Consider the following 14,771-nt stretch of genomic DNA (forward strand, 5'->3'; position numbering starts at 1 on the left):
AGCCCTCCCGGACATTAGAGTTATGAGATACACTATCTTTGAGCGGTCAGAGGGGAAGGACGAGGGCTGCAGCTTGAAGATGAGGGAACACTGGGAGAGAAACGCCCAACAGGTTCCTGACCTTCCAGCGAAGCGTTTCGTAGGAGGTCAACGGGGTTCTCAGGAAGCCAGGGTGGTCTGGAGAGATGCACTGCTGACATCGGTGTTACTGGGGGGCTGTTAGGCTACTGTCTTGGCCGGCTGCCTCACAGATAATCCGCGGAATTGCTCCAGCAATGAATTCAAGGCACAGTCATAGCATTCTGCCAAGGTCTGGAATCAGTCCAAAAGACTTCTCATGTCTCCCAACGGTGGCTCCTTGGGAGGAGATGTCGTTGCGGAGCTGGTCCGAGTGTGCCGGGTCAGTCATGGCCAGTTCATACTATCAGACATCAGGATAAGACCCAGATGCAGACAGTTCGAAGTAACAAAAGTTTATTATAAAAACAGGGGGCAGGCAAATGACAGGTCAAGGGCAGGCAGAGGTCAGTAATCCAGAGCAGAGCCCGAAAGGTACAGAATGGCAGGCAGGCTCAGGATCAGGGTAGGCTGAGGTCAGTAATCCAGGCTCAGGGTCAGGGAAGGCAGAATGGTCAAAACCGGGGAAAAAAGAAAACAGGGACAATAGAGAAAACAGGAGTAGGCAGAAAGTTCTGGTAGGCTTGACGGGACAAGATAACCTGGCAACAGACAAACAGAGAACACAGGTATAAATACACAGGGGATAACTGGGCAGATGGGGCTACACCTGGAGGGGGTGGAGACAAGCACAAAGAAAGGTGAAACAGATCAGGGTGTGACAACACTAAACACTGAGCTAAAAGATGTGATGGATAAATCAATGCACATAATCAACTTTATCGGGGAGACTTGATGTCTCCCCGATAAAGTTGATTATGTGCATTGATTTATCCATCACATCTTTTAGCTTTTAGCAACACAACACTGTCTTTTCCACAAGCTTGTGACAGAATCAGAGGAGGCCACCCCCCCGACGATCTCCTGCTTCACAGCAACGTGCACTGGCTGAGTAAAGGAAAAGCTCTAGAACGATTCTGTGAGCTGCATGACCAGGTTGTGGATTTTCAGAGAAAAAGTTAAATGAGGGCAGCAGCTGGTCACCTTTGTATTGTGGAAACGTAGAGAACATTACTCTCTAATGTTTCTTTTTTTTGCAGTTACAAGGAAGAGGGACAACAGTCGTGGACATGATGGAAAAACTTGAGGCCTTTACTAGGAAGCAGAGGGACCAGGCCGCAGCATTGTCACAGAGGTGATGGAAGATTTCATCAAGCAGCTGAGGGACAACTTCTCCACCTGATTTGAAGACTACAGCATACCCAAGGATATCATTGCGTTTGTGCGTGGTCATTTCACAGTCCGCCCAGGTGGAGAATTCTCCTCCCTTGCTAAGCAAGCAAACGATACCCTCCCTGAATGAGGCTGCAATTCAAACTGAGCTGTATGTAATCCACACGTCGAGCCAAATCAGCGATGCGCTCAGGAGTGCCCAGTCCTTGTGTGCATTTTGGGTGGCAATATCAGAGGGAAAACAGCACAATAAAGACACGTGCCAACAAGGTTTGCATCGACTTACACCTGCGAGTCCTCCTTTTCCTCTATGAACGCAATCAAGACTCACAGCAGGAACCGGTTTTCAAATAAGTCAATTCGAGGACTGCCTGCACATCAGGAAATGCACCTCGTCCCATTAAGTAAGTAACTTAGTATTTAATAAATGGTCATATAGGCTGCTAACATTATTGTGATTATTATTATTATTAATATTATTACTATTGGTGCTTATCCAGGGCTATCTTAGGTCTATGCTGACAGTATTTTCTGTTTGTTCTGTCATTACAGGAGCAGATTATCCTGAGACTCCCGATACATTCAGACATCACCTTTTTTTATTTAAATTATAGTTTGATGTAGGATGCTTCCCTTTTGGATAGTTGAGATTGTAAGTAGGCATGTTGTATCTGACAATTGATCTTGATGGTTGTACAGTTGTCTCAAATAAAACTGTGAAGGACCTCGGGCGTTACTCTGGACCCTAATCTCTCTTTTGACGAACATATCAAGACTGTTTCAAGGACAGCTTTTTTCTATCTAAGTATCATTGCAAAAATCGGAAACTTTCGGTCCAAAAATGATGCAGAAAAATGTATCCATGCTTTTGTTACTTCTAGGTTAGACTACTGCAATGCTCTACTTTCCGGCTACCCGGATAAAGCACTAAATAAACTTCAGTTAGTGTTAAATACAGCTGCTAGAATCTTGACTAGAACCCAAAAATTTGATCATATTACTCCAGTGCTAGCCTCTCTACACTGGCTTCCTGTTAAGGCAAGGGCTGATTTCAAGGTTTTACTGCTAACCTACAAAGCATTACATGGGCTTGCTCCTACCTATCTCTCTGATTTGGTCCTGCTGTACACACCTACACATATGTTATGGTCACAAGACGCAGGCCTCCTTACTGTCCCTAGAATTTCTAAGCAAACAGCTGGAGGCAGGGCTTTCTTCTATAGAGCTCCATTTTTGTTGAAGACTCGGTTAAAGACCAATGAGTCTGGGGTGGGTTTATATCCTGCCTGTTTGGCCCTGTCCGGGGGTATTGTCGGATGGGGCCACAGTGTCTCCCAACCCCTCCTGTCTCAGCCTTCAGTATTTATGCTGCAATAGTTTGTGTGTCCGGGGGCAAGGATCAGTCTGTTATATCTGGAGTATTTCTCCTGTATTATCCGGTGTCCTGTGTGAATTTAAGTATGCTACCTCCACCTACCTACCTACCTACCTACTGGAATCTGTAGATTCAGTTAGACTTTATTACAAAGTAACAGAGCCGAGCAATTCCATGAAACAGCTACATTCTCATATCACAGAGTCCTGCCTTTATAGTATTCTGTCTTTGCATAACGTATAGAATCCCCTCCCTCTATATGAAAATAGCGTGAACCTTGACCTTTCTCCACCATTATCTTTCCGTCTCAGTTCTTCATTGTTAACGTCCACATCTGACAGCTGTATAGGTTATAATGGTAGCGGGGCCCTGGTCCTATATATTCCATTCCTTATATAGCCATTTTGTCTCAGCTCTTCAAAGTGGACAGTCTAGATAATAATGGAATGTTATAAGGCAGGGTAGCCTAGTGGTTAGAGCGTTGGACTAGTAACCGGAAGGTTGCAAGTTCAAATCCCCGAGCTGACAAGGTACAAATCTGTCGTTCTGCCCCTGAACAGGCAGTTAACCCACTGTTCCTAGGCCGTCATTGAAAATAAGAATTTGTTCTTAACTGACTTGCCTAGTTAAATAAAGGTAAAACAAATAAAAAATAATAGTCATGAGTTTAGCTCCCACATAACCCCCCCTTTGGGACTAACCTAGTCCCATACCAAAACACAGACAAATGAATCAAAGGAAAAGGAGCTTCAATCATCACGCACTGGGGGGCAAACGTCCCCCTAACCGTCGTAAAGATTGGGACTCCACAAACTCAAAGAAAAGACCAAACATCTCCATTCGTGTACAATGGAAAGGAGTAAAAGATCCAATCTGTACAAAGTCAAATCAAACTTAAAGTACAATGTGGAAACATGAGCATGTCAGCCTTGCCTGAGGGTATCTCAGTTATGTATAAATAAACAAAACAGTGTGAATAATAAAGTAAATAATAAAAAATAAAAAATGTATAATGTCATTCTAAATAAGACACTTAAACAAGATCCTCCCTTGCAGACACCTCTGTAGCAACAGTGAAATCACAACTGAAACGCCTGTTTTAAGGACGAAGGACATGGTCTGTGGTCACGTGTAACCGGATTTTCCCAATGTTTACCTAGACAGTTTAACTAGACACAATTCAGAATTTGTAACTTCATTCAACCATGATCAAAGGTAGAACGTAAATAGAAAATACCCTCCAGAGTAAGTGATTACACGGTTATACATATAGCGGCAGTCCAGTTTTCAATCAAGCACATTAGAGTCAGGTGCTTTACTGAAAACAGGAGAACCTTAAATCACTATAATCATGGAAAGCATAACCTCCTCCTGGAGTAACCCCATAGAGACAATTCGGGTTACCAAAAGGACAAAAGTGGTCATCCGAGAAGCATTACAAGCTACACCATGTCTATTTGTATACTGTCCAGGAACCAGGTTAACAACCACTGGAGGGTGGTATTGACCTATCGCCATCTGTTTAACTGTAGTTTGGACCAACACTGCACCCCATTTACCTACAGCTAAGTCCAACCAGTCCCAAGCATGGGTATCAAATCCTGTAATGTCCTTAACTTCTTCTCGTAACCCTTTTCAGTTTGGTCATAGCTATTGTGAAAGATCCATCTGGTGCAGTGTTATTGGGAAGGAAGGCACAACATTCATCTCCGAACATTACGCAGACTCCCATCCTTCTCAGCTGAGAGCCATTTTAAAGTGGGTCTATTCTGCCATGTCATTTTACTGCTTGCCTGTACCTGTTTTTCTAAGGCTGTTTTAATGCAGAGTCAGTATAGTTAATGAATCTCTGTTGATTATCGTAAATATAATTTATCCAGTCTAAGTTTTTATTAGGTGTTATCCACAGAAATATTGATTCAAACCCTGATTTAACCTCATCTCTTGCTTTGTATTCATAAGGAACTCCTATCAGCTGTCCAATTGCATCTTGGTATACTTTTGGATCTAATTCATAGGCCCCCCTTACAGACTCATCCTGCTGTGATTTAATGATAGACACCTGGTGTAATCGCTCTAACTAAAGCACAGAGACCTGTCCAGTCTTCTGGTAGAACATTCAAGAGTTTGTTCTGCCCATACATCCAGAAACTATCCGCTATACCTCTAACCTGATTCTTTAACATCGTAAGAGATGGTGTTACTTGAGTTATATTACCACATTTACCTTTGTGATTCATAATCATTCCAATAGTTTAACAATCAACTGTATTGTTTCCCACTATCTCCATAGCAGTAGAAACATTCAGGTTTACTTTTTACAATAGTAAACCTGTCATTATGACCATTTAACTCAGTTCTTATGTCACACGTTGCACATTCATGTTCTTCCAACATAGTTTTGTTTAATTCACTTCCGCCTTTAGTGCTACCTAATGCCAACCTGCATTCTATGTTTACACAAAGGAATTTAGAATTTTCTCTGAGTACAGTGAACCTTTTTCCAATGAGAACATTCTTCAAATGATGCAGGTTCAGGTACAATTAACAGATCTGCCAAAAGGGATTTGCTACACAATATACAATGGTCCATCCCATGTTTGGTGGCTGTATGTTGACCCCACTTATAACAGCCATTTGTTATTGCTATTCTACATTTTGGGTCAATGTTTGATTCTGGGGTAGTTTCTTCATTATGGCTACCCCAGTTGGTAAAGATGTCCAGATTTTCTTCATCAACCTACTTTCTTGTGGTTTTGCCATTGTCTTAGTTGGTGTACTAGTCTCTAGTGGGAGGTGATTTTTCCATTTCTTCTAGGTTTGTCGATGGTGCTGTTAAGGCCATTCTACCGTTCTTCATCTGTCCTGGTTTTCACTTTCTGTTAGAAAGACCATGTGAGACCATAGTCTCGAGAAATAACACCCCTCTACTGCCACAACCTTCATTTATGAGCCCCCTCAGATCCCCAATGTAGTCACAGTCCATCTAACTCATAACACATCCGTCACTACTCCTAATTTACTACCACAATTAGATACAGTTGAAGTCGGAAATTTACATACACCCTAGACAAATACATTTAAACTCAGTTTTTCACAATTCCTGACATTTAATCCTAGTAAAAATTCCCTGTTTTAGGTCAGTTAGAATCGCCACCTTATTTAAAGAATGTGAAATGTCAGAATAATAGTAGAGAGAAGGATTTATTTCAGCTTCTATTTCTTTCATCGCATTCCCAGTGGGTCAGAAGTTTACATACACTCAATTAGTATTTGATAGCATTGCCTTTCAAATTGTTTAACTTGGGTCAAATGTTTCGAGTAGCCTTCCACAAGCTTCCCACAATAAGTTGTGTGAATTTTGGCCCATTCCTTCTGACAGAGCTGGTGTAACTGAGTCAGGTTTGTTGGCCTCCTTGCTCGCACACTCTTTTTCAGTTATGCCCACAAATGGTTTATAGGTTTGAGGTCAGGGCTTTGTGATGGCCACTCCAATACCTTGACTTTATTGTCCTTAAGCCATTTTGCCACAACTTTGTAAGTATGCTTGGGGTCATTGTCCATTTGGAAGACCCATTTGCGACCAAGCTTTAACTTCCTGACTGATGTCTTGAGATGTTGCTTGGATATATCCTCAGAATTTTCCTGCCTCATGATGCCAACTATTTTGTGAAGTACACCAGTCCTTCCTGCAGCAAAGCACCCCCACAACATGATGCTTCACGGTTGGGATGGTGTTCTTGGGCTTGTAAGCCTCCCCCTTTTTCCTCCAAACATAACGATGGTCATTATGGCCAAACAGTTCTATTTTTGTTTCATCAGACCAGAGGACATTTCTCCAAAAAGTACAATCTTTGTCCCCATGTGTAGTTGCAAACCGTAGTCTGGCTTTTTTTATGGCGGTTTTGGAGCAGTGGCTTCTTCCTTGCTAAGTGGCCTTTCAGGTTATGTCGATACAGGACTTGTTTTATTTTGGATATAGATAATTTTGTTCCTGTTTCTTCCAGCATCTTCACAAGGTCCTTTGCTGTTGTTCTGGGATTGATTTGCACTTTTCGCACCAAAATACATTCATCACTAGGAGCCAGAACGGATCTCCTTCCTGAGCGGTATGACGGCTGCGTGGTCCCATGGTGTTTATACTTGCATGCTATTATTTGTACAGATGAACATGGTACCTTCAAGGATGAACCAGACTTGTGGAGGTCTACAAAAAAATGTTGAGGTCTTGGCTGATTTCTTTTGATTTTCCCATGATGTCAAGCAAGGAGGCACTGAGTTTGAAGGTAGGCCTTGAAATACATCCACAGGTACACCTCCAATTGACTTAAATGATGTCAATTAGTCTATCAGAAGCTTCTAAAGCCATGACATAATTTTCTGGAATTTTCCAAGCTGTTTAAAGGCACAGTCAACTTAGTGTATGTTAACTTCTGACCCACTGGAATTGTGATACAGTGAATTATAAGTGAAATAATCTGTCTGTAAACAATTGTTGGAAAAAGTACTTTGTTGTGAACATAGTAGATGTCCTAAATGACTTGCCAAAACTATAGTTTGTTAACAATAAATGTATGGAGTGGTTGAAAAACTAGTTTTAATGACTCCAACCTAAGTGTATGTAAACTAGTTTTAATAACTCCAACCTAAGTGTATGTAAACTAGTTTTAATGACTCCAACCTAAGTGTATGTCAACTAGTTTTAATGACTCCAACCTAAGTGTATGTAAACTAGTTTTAATGACTCCAACCTAAGTGTATGTAAACTAGTTTTAATGACTCCAACCTAAGTGTATGTAAACTAGTTTTAATAACTCCAACCTAAGTGTATGTAAACTAGTTTTAATGACTCCAACCTAAGTGTATGTAAACTAGTTTTAATGACTCCAACCTAAGTGTATGTAAACTAGATTTAATGACTCCAACCTAAGTGTATGTAAACTAGTTTTAATAACTCCAACCTAAGTGTATGTAAACTAGTTTTAATGACTCCAACCTAAGTGTATGTAAACTAGTTTTAATAACTACAACCTAAGTGTATGTAAACTAGTTTTAATGACTCCAACCTAAGTGTATGTAAACTAGATTTAATGACTCCAACCTAAGTGTATGTAAACTAGTTTTAATGACTCCAACCTAAGTGTATGTAAACTAGATTTAATAACTACAACCTAAGTGTATGTAAACTTCAGACTTCAACTGTACTAAAACATTCTCTAATCAATTTAATCAATTTAGTCTCTCCTCAGAGATTGGAAGTTGGTCGGATCATGAGACATCCCGAAAATTAGTCTTCACGCAAAATACCCCCGTCTGAACTGTTTGGCCTATTATGACCTCACTGTGGAAAGGGGAGACTCACGAATAGGATGGCCTATTATGACCTCACTGTGAAAAGGGGAGACTCACGAATAGGATGGCCTATTATGACCTCACTGTGGAAAGGGGAGACTGACAAATAGGATGGCCTATTATGACCTCACTGTGGAAAGGGGAGACTCACGAATAGGATGGCCTATTATGACCTCACTGTGGAAAGGGGAGACTGATGAATAGGATGGCCTATTATGACCTCACTGTGGAAAGGGGGAGACTCACGAATAGGATGGCCTATTATGACCTCACTGTGGAAAGGGGAGACTCACGAATAGGATGGCCTATTATGACCTCACTGTGGAAAGGGGAGACTGACGAATAGGATGGCCTATTATGATCTCACTGTGGAAAGGGGAGACTGACGAAAAGGATGGCCTATTATGACCTCACTGTGGAAACTCACGAACAGGATGGCCTATTATGACCTCACTGTGGAAAGGGGGAGACTCACGAATAGGATGGCCTATTATGACCTCACTGTGGAAAGGGGGAGACTCACGAATAGGATGGCCTATTATGACCTCACTGTGAAAAGGGGGAGACTCACGAATAGGATGGTGTTCTCCGTTTTCTTTCTTTTCTCTAGGAATGCCACAAGTGTCACGAGACACGTCTGAAGGTAAACCAGACAAACTAATTGCCGTGTAAGAGGTCGTGCTGTGCCAACAAAAATAAGGGCTTAAATGAAACATGTAAATATATCCGGAGCTTTCTTGTATCTCCTAGATATAGAACAGATACTTCAAAACCTTTTTTCATATACACTCTATGTTTGCTATTTATAAATGTGTTATTCAATGTGTTTGTACGGCCTATAGCAGTAAAAGCCTCATTTAATATTTTATCAAATAATCCCCAAAGGTTTAGACTTTTCCGTTTACATTTCTCTCTCTTACGCTCTACGCTCTACGCACACATACACACATACACGCACACACACACACACACACACACACACACACACACACACACACACACACACACACACACACACACACACACACACATACACATACACATACACACATACACACACACACACACACACACACACACACACACACACACACACACACACACACACATACACATACACATACACGCACACACACACACACACACACACACACACACACACACACACACACACACACACACACATACACACACACACACACACACACACACAGCTGTCCCACTCTGTATTCACCCCCTGCTTGGGTATTTATTTATGTATTAAGTCACCTTTGACCCTGAGATGTTAGAATGTGTTGTCCCTACAGATAGAGAGATAGAGAGGTAGAGAGAGAGTGAAGTAGAGCAAGACAGAGAGATAATTATGTTTATTTATTTTCCCTTTTGTACTTTAACTATTTGCACATTGTTACAACACTGTATACAGACATATAACATGACATTTGAAATGTCTTGATTATTTTTTAGTGTAATGTTTATCGTACATTTTTAATTGTTTATTTCACTTTTGTTTGTTATCTATTTTACTAGTTTTGGCAATGTTAACATGTTTCCCATGCCAATAAAGCCCTTTGAAAAGAATTGAATTGAAAGAGAGAGCAGGAGAGAGAGAGGGTAGGTGGTCTACAGGAGACACGAATACTAATGCAGGTGCGCGCGCGCGCGCGTGTGTGTGTGTGTGCATTACCTTAAAATATGGTAACAGAAAATGCATAATGTAGCTAAATACATTCCATAGGTGTATATGGTTCAGTGTGTGTCACTCCTGTCTACAGGAATCCCTCTCCTTCACACATACACGCACACACACACACACACACACACACACACACACACACACACACACACACACACACACACACACACACACACACACACACACACACACACACACACACACACACACACACACACACACACACACACACACACTCTCACTCTGAGTCAAAGTGTAATTCTGGATGGTTTATCTGCTTCTCTTCCTCTCATTTACAGAACATCCACAGTCAATCATTTACCTGCAACGGATAGAGAGATGGAGGCATAGAAGGATGGAGGGAATGGAGAAAGAGAGGAAGAGTAATTTATTTAAGAAAACATTTAAATGAAGAGAGAGGGAGGGGGAGAGGAGAGGTAGGTAGAGGGGGAGAGGGAGAGGAGAGGTAGGTAGAGGGGGAGAGGGAGAGGAGAGGTAGGTGGAGGGGGAGAGGGAGAGGAGAGGTAGGTGGAGGGGGAGGGGGAGAGGAGAGGTAGGTAGAGGGGGAGAGGGAGAGGAGAGGTAGGTGGAGGGGGAGAGGGAGAGGAGAGGTAGGTGGAGGGGGAGAGGAGAGGTAGGTAGAGGGGGAAAGGGAGAGGAGAGGTAGGTGGAGGGGGAGGGGGAGAGGAGAGGTAGGTAGAGGGGGAGGGGGAGAGGAGAGGTAGGTGGAGGGGGAGAGGGAGAGGAGAGGTAGGTGGAGGGGGAGAGGGAGAGGAGAGGTAGGTGGAGGGGGAGAGGGAGAGGAGAGGTAGGTGGAGGGGGAGAGGGAGAGGAGAGGTAGGTAGAGGGGGAGAGGGAGAGGAGAGGTAGGTGGAGGGGGAGAGGGAGAGGAGAGGTAGGTGGAGGGGGAGGGGGAGAGGAGAGGTAGGTAGAGGGGGAGAGGGAGAGGAGAGGTAGGTGGAGGGGGAGGGGGAGAGGAGAGGTAGGTAGAGGGGGAGAGGGAGAGGAGAGGTAGGTGGAGGGGGAGAGGAGAGGTAGGTAGAGGGGGAGAGGGAGAGGAGAGGTAGGTGGAGGGGGAGGGGGAGAGGAGAGGTAGGTAGAGGGGGAGGGGGAGAGGAGAGGTAGGTGGAGGGGGAGAGGGAGAAGAGAGGTAGGTGGAGGGGGAGAGGGAGAGGAGAGGTAGGTGGAGGGGGAGAGGGAGAGGAGAGGTAGGTGGAGGGGGAGAGGGAGAGGAGAGGTAGGTGGAGGGAGAGAGGGAGAGGGAGAGGGAGAGGGAGAGGGAGGGGGAGAGGGAGGTGGAGGGGAGAGGTGGGTGGAGGGGAAGAGGGAGGGGGAGAGGAGAGGTAGGTGGAGGGGAGAGGGAGAGGGAGGGGGAGAGGAGAGATAGGTGGAGGGGGAGAGGAGAGGGAGGGGGAAAGGAGAGGGAGGGGGAGAGGAGCGGTAGGGGAGAGGGAGAGGAGAAGTAGAGGGAGAGGGGGAGAGGGAGGGCAAACAGTAATTTCCTGCACCTTGCAGTGGTGACTCTCAGACTACAGATGAGTTGTTGGCTACTTTCCAAATGGCGCTTTTGTAGGGCACTACATTGAACCAGGACACATAGGGCACTACAATGTACCAGGACCTTTAGGGCACTACATTGGACCAGGGCCCATAGGGCACTACATTGGACCAGGACCTTTAGGGCACTACATTGAACCAGGGCCCATAGGGCACTACATTGGACCAGGACCTATAGGGCACTACATTGGACCAGGGCCCATAGGGCACTACATTGGACCAGGGCCCATAGGGCACTACATTGGACCAGGACCTTTAGGGCACTACATTGAACCAGGACCTTTAGGGCACTACATTGAACCAGGGCCCATAGGGCACTACATTGGACCAGGGCCCATAGGGCACTACATTGGACCAGGACCTTTAGGGCACTACATTGAACCAGGACCCATAGGGCACTACATTGGACCAGGACCTTTAGGGCACTACATTGAACCAGGACCTTTAGGGCACTACATTGAACCAGGGCCCATAGGGCACTACATTGGACCAGGGCCCATAGGGCACTACATTGAACCAGGGCCCATAGGGCACTACATTGGACCAGGGCCCATAGGGCACTACATTGAACCAGGGCCCATAGGGCACTACATTGGACCAGGACCTATAGGGCACTACATTGGACCAGGGCCCATAGGACACTACATTGGACCAGGACCTTTAGGGCACTACATTGGACCAGGACCCATAGGGCACTACATTGGACCAGGACCTTTAGGGCACTACATTGGACCAGGACCCATAGGGCACTACATTGGACCAGGACCTTTAGGGCACTACATTGGACCAAGACCCATAGGGCACTACATTGGACCAGGACCTTTAGGGCACTACATTGGACCAGGACCTTTAGGGCACTACATTGGACCAGGACCTTTAGGGCACTACATTGGACCAGGACCCATAGGGCACTACATTGGACCAGGACCTTTAGGGCACTACATTGGACCAGGACCTTTAGGGCACTACATTGGACCAGGAACTTTAGGGCACTACATTGGACCAGGACCTTTAGGGCACTACATTGGACCAGGACCTTTAGGGCACTACATTGGACCAGGACCTTTAGGGCACTACATTGGACCAGGACCTATAGGCAATATATAGAAAGTGAATTACTTACATAAACAGGCTACAATCACAAAGATAACACAAACATGCACTCACTTTTGTCAGCAATACTATTGGGGTGATATCTGCACACCCGCAGAGGTTGTCTATTGCAGATGCAAGGTGACCATAAAGCTGCTAACTAGTAAAGACTCCTATCACAGCTAGTTGACCATAAAGCTGATAACTAGCAAAGACTCCTATCACAGCTAGTTGACCATAAAGCTGCTAACTAGTAAAGACTCCTATCACAGCTAGTTGACCATAAAGCTGATAACTAGTAAAGACTCCTATCACAGCTAGTTGACCATAAAGCTGCTAACTAGTAAAGACTCCTATCACAGCTAGTTGACCATAAAGCTGATAACTAGTAAAGACTCCTATCACAGCTAGTTGACCATAAAGCTGATAACTAGTAAAGACTCCTATCACAGCTAGTTGACCATAAAGCTGATAACTAGTAAAGACTCCTATCACAGCTAGTTGACCATAAAGCTGATAACTAGTAAAGACTCCTATCACAGCTAGTTGACCATAAAGCTGATAACTAGTAAAGACTCCTATCACAGCTAGTTGACCATAAAGCTGATAACTAGTAAAGACTCCTATCACAGCTAGTTGACCATAAAGCTGATAACTAGTAAAGACTCCTATCACAGCTAGTGGACCATAAAGCTGATAACTAGTAAAGACTCCTATCACAGCTAGTTGACCATAAAGCTGATAACTAGTAAAGACTCCTATCACAGCTAGTTGACCATAAAGCTGATAACTAGTAAAGACTCCTATCACAGCTAGTTGACCATAAAGCTGATAACTAGTAAAGACTCCTATCACAGCTAGTTGACCATAAAGCTGCTAACTAGTAAAGACTCCTATCACAGCTAGTTGACCATAAAGCTGATAACTAGTAAAGACTCCTATCACAGCTAGTTGACCATAAAGCTGATAACTAGTAAAGACTCCTATCACAGCTAGTTGACAATAAAGCTGATAACTAGTAAATACTCCTATCACAGCTAGTTGACCATAAAGCTGATAACTAGTAAAGACTCCTATCACAGCTAGTTGACCATAAAGCTGATAACTAGTAAAGACTCCTATCACAGCTAGTTGACCATAAAGCTGCTAACTAGTAAAGACTCCTATCACAGCTAGTTGACCATAAAGCTGATAACTAGTAAAGACTCCTATCACAGCTAGTTGACCATAAAGCTGATAACTAGTAAAGACTCCTATCACAGCTAGTTGACCATAAAGCTGATAACTAGTAAAGACTCCTATCACAGCTAGTTGACCATAAAGCTGCTAACTAGTAAAGACTCCTATCACAGCTAGTTGACCATAAAGCTGCTAACTAGTAAAGACTCCTATCACAGCTAGTTGACCATAAAGCTGATAACTAGTAAAGACTCCTATCACAGCTAGTTGACCATAAAGCTGATAACTAGTAAAGACTCCTATCACAGCTAGTTGACAATAAAGCTGATAACTAGTAAAGACTCCTATCACAGCTAGTTGACCATAAAGCTGATAACTAGTAAAGACTCCTATCACAGCTAGTTGACCATAAAGCTGATAACTAGTAAAGACTCCTATCACAGCTAGTTGACCATAAAGCTGCTAACTAGTAAAGACTCCTATCACAGCTAGTTGACCATAAAGCTGCTAACTAGTAAAGACTCCTATCACAGCTAGTTGACCATAAAGCTGCTAACTAGTAAAGACTCCTATCACAGCTAGTTGACCATAAAGCTGCTAACTAGTAAAGACTCCTATCACAGCTAGTTGACCATAAAGCTGATAACTAGTAAAGACTCCTATCACAGCTAGTTGACCATAAAGCTGATAACTAGTAAAGACTCCTATCACAGCTAGTTGACCATAAAGCTGATAACTAGTAAAGACTCCTATCACAGCTAGTTGACCATAAAGCTGATAACTAGTAAAGACTCCTATCACAGCTAGTTGACCATAAAGCTGATAACTAGTAAAGACTCCTATCACAGCTAGTTGACCATAAAGCTGATAACTAGTAAAGACTCCTATCACAGCTAGTTGACCATAAAGCTGATAACTAGTAAAGACTCCTATCACAGCTAGTTGACCATAAAGCTGATAACTAGTAAAGACTCCTATCACAGCTAGTTGACCATAAAGCTGATAACTAGTAAAGATTCCTATCACAGCTAGTTGACCATAAAGCTGATAACTAGTAGAGACTCCTATCACAGCTAGTTGACCATAAAGCTGATAACTAGTAAAACCTCCTATCACAGCTAGTTGACCATAAAGCTGATAACTAGTAAAGACTCCTATCACAGCTAGTTG

The 14,771-nt window shown here is 43.5% G+C and overlaps 1 pseudogene; it reads left to right on the forward strand.

Annotated features, from left to right (window-relative positions):
• Positions 1-559: 559 nt before the first annotated feature.
• LOC149980760 (zinc finger BED domain-containing protein 5-like) lies at positions 560-1,762 on the forward strand (annotated as a pseudogene).
• Positions 1,763-14,771: the final 13,009 nt, after the last annotated feature.

Source organism: Oncorhynchus mykiss, chromosome 9, assembly GCF_057628025.1.
Source record: "Oncorhynchus mykiss isolate SJ-2025 chromosome 9, ASM5762802v1, whole genome shotgun sequence".
Classification (NCBI taxonomy): domain Eukaryota; kingdom Metazoa; phylum Chordata; class Actinopteri; order Salmoniformes; family Salmonidae; genus Oncorhynchus; species Oncorhynchus mykiss.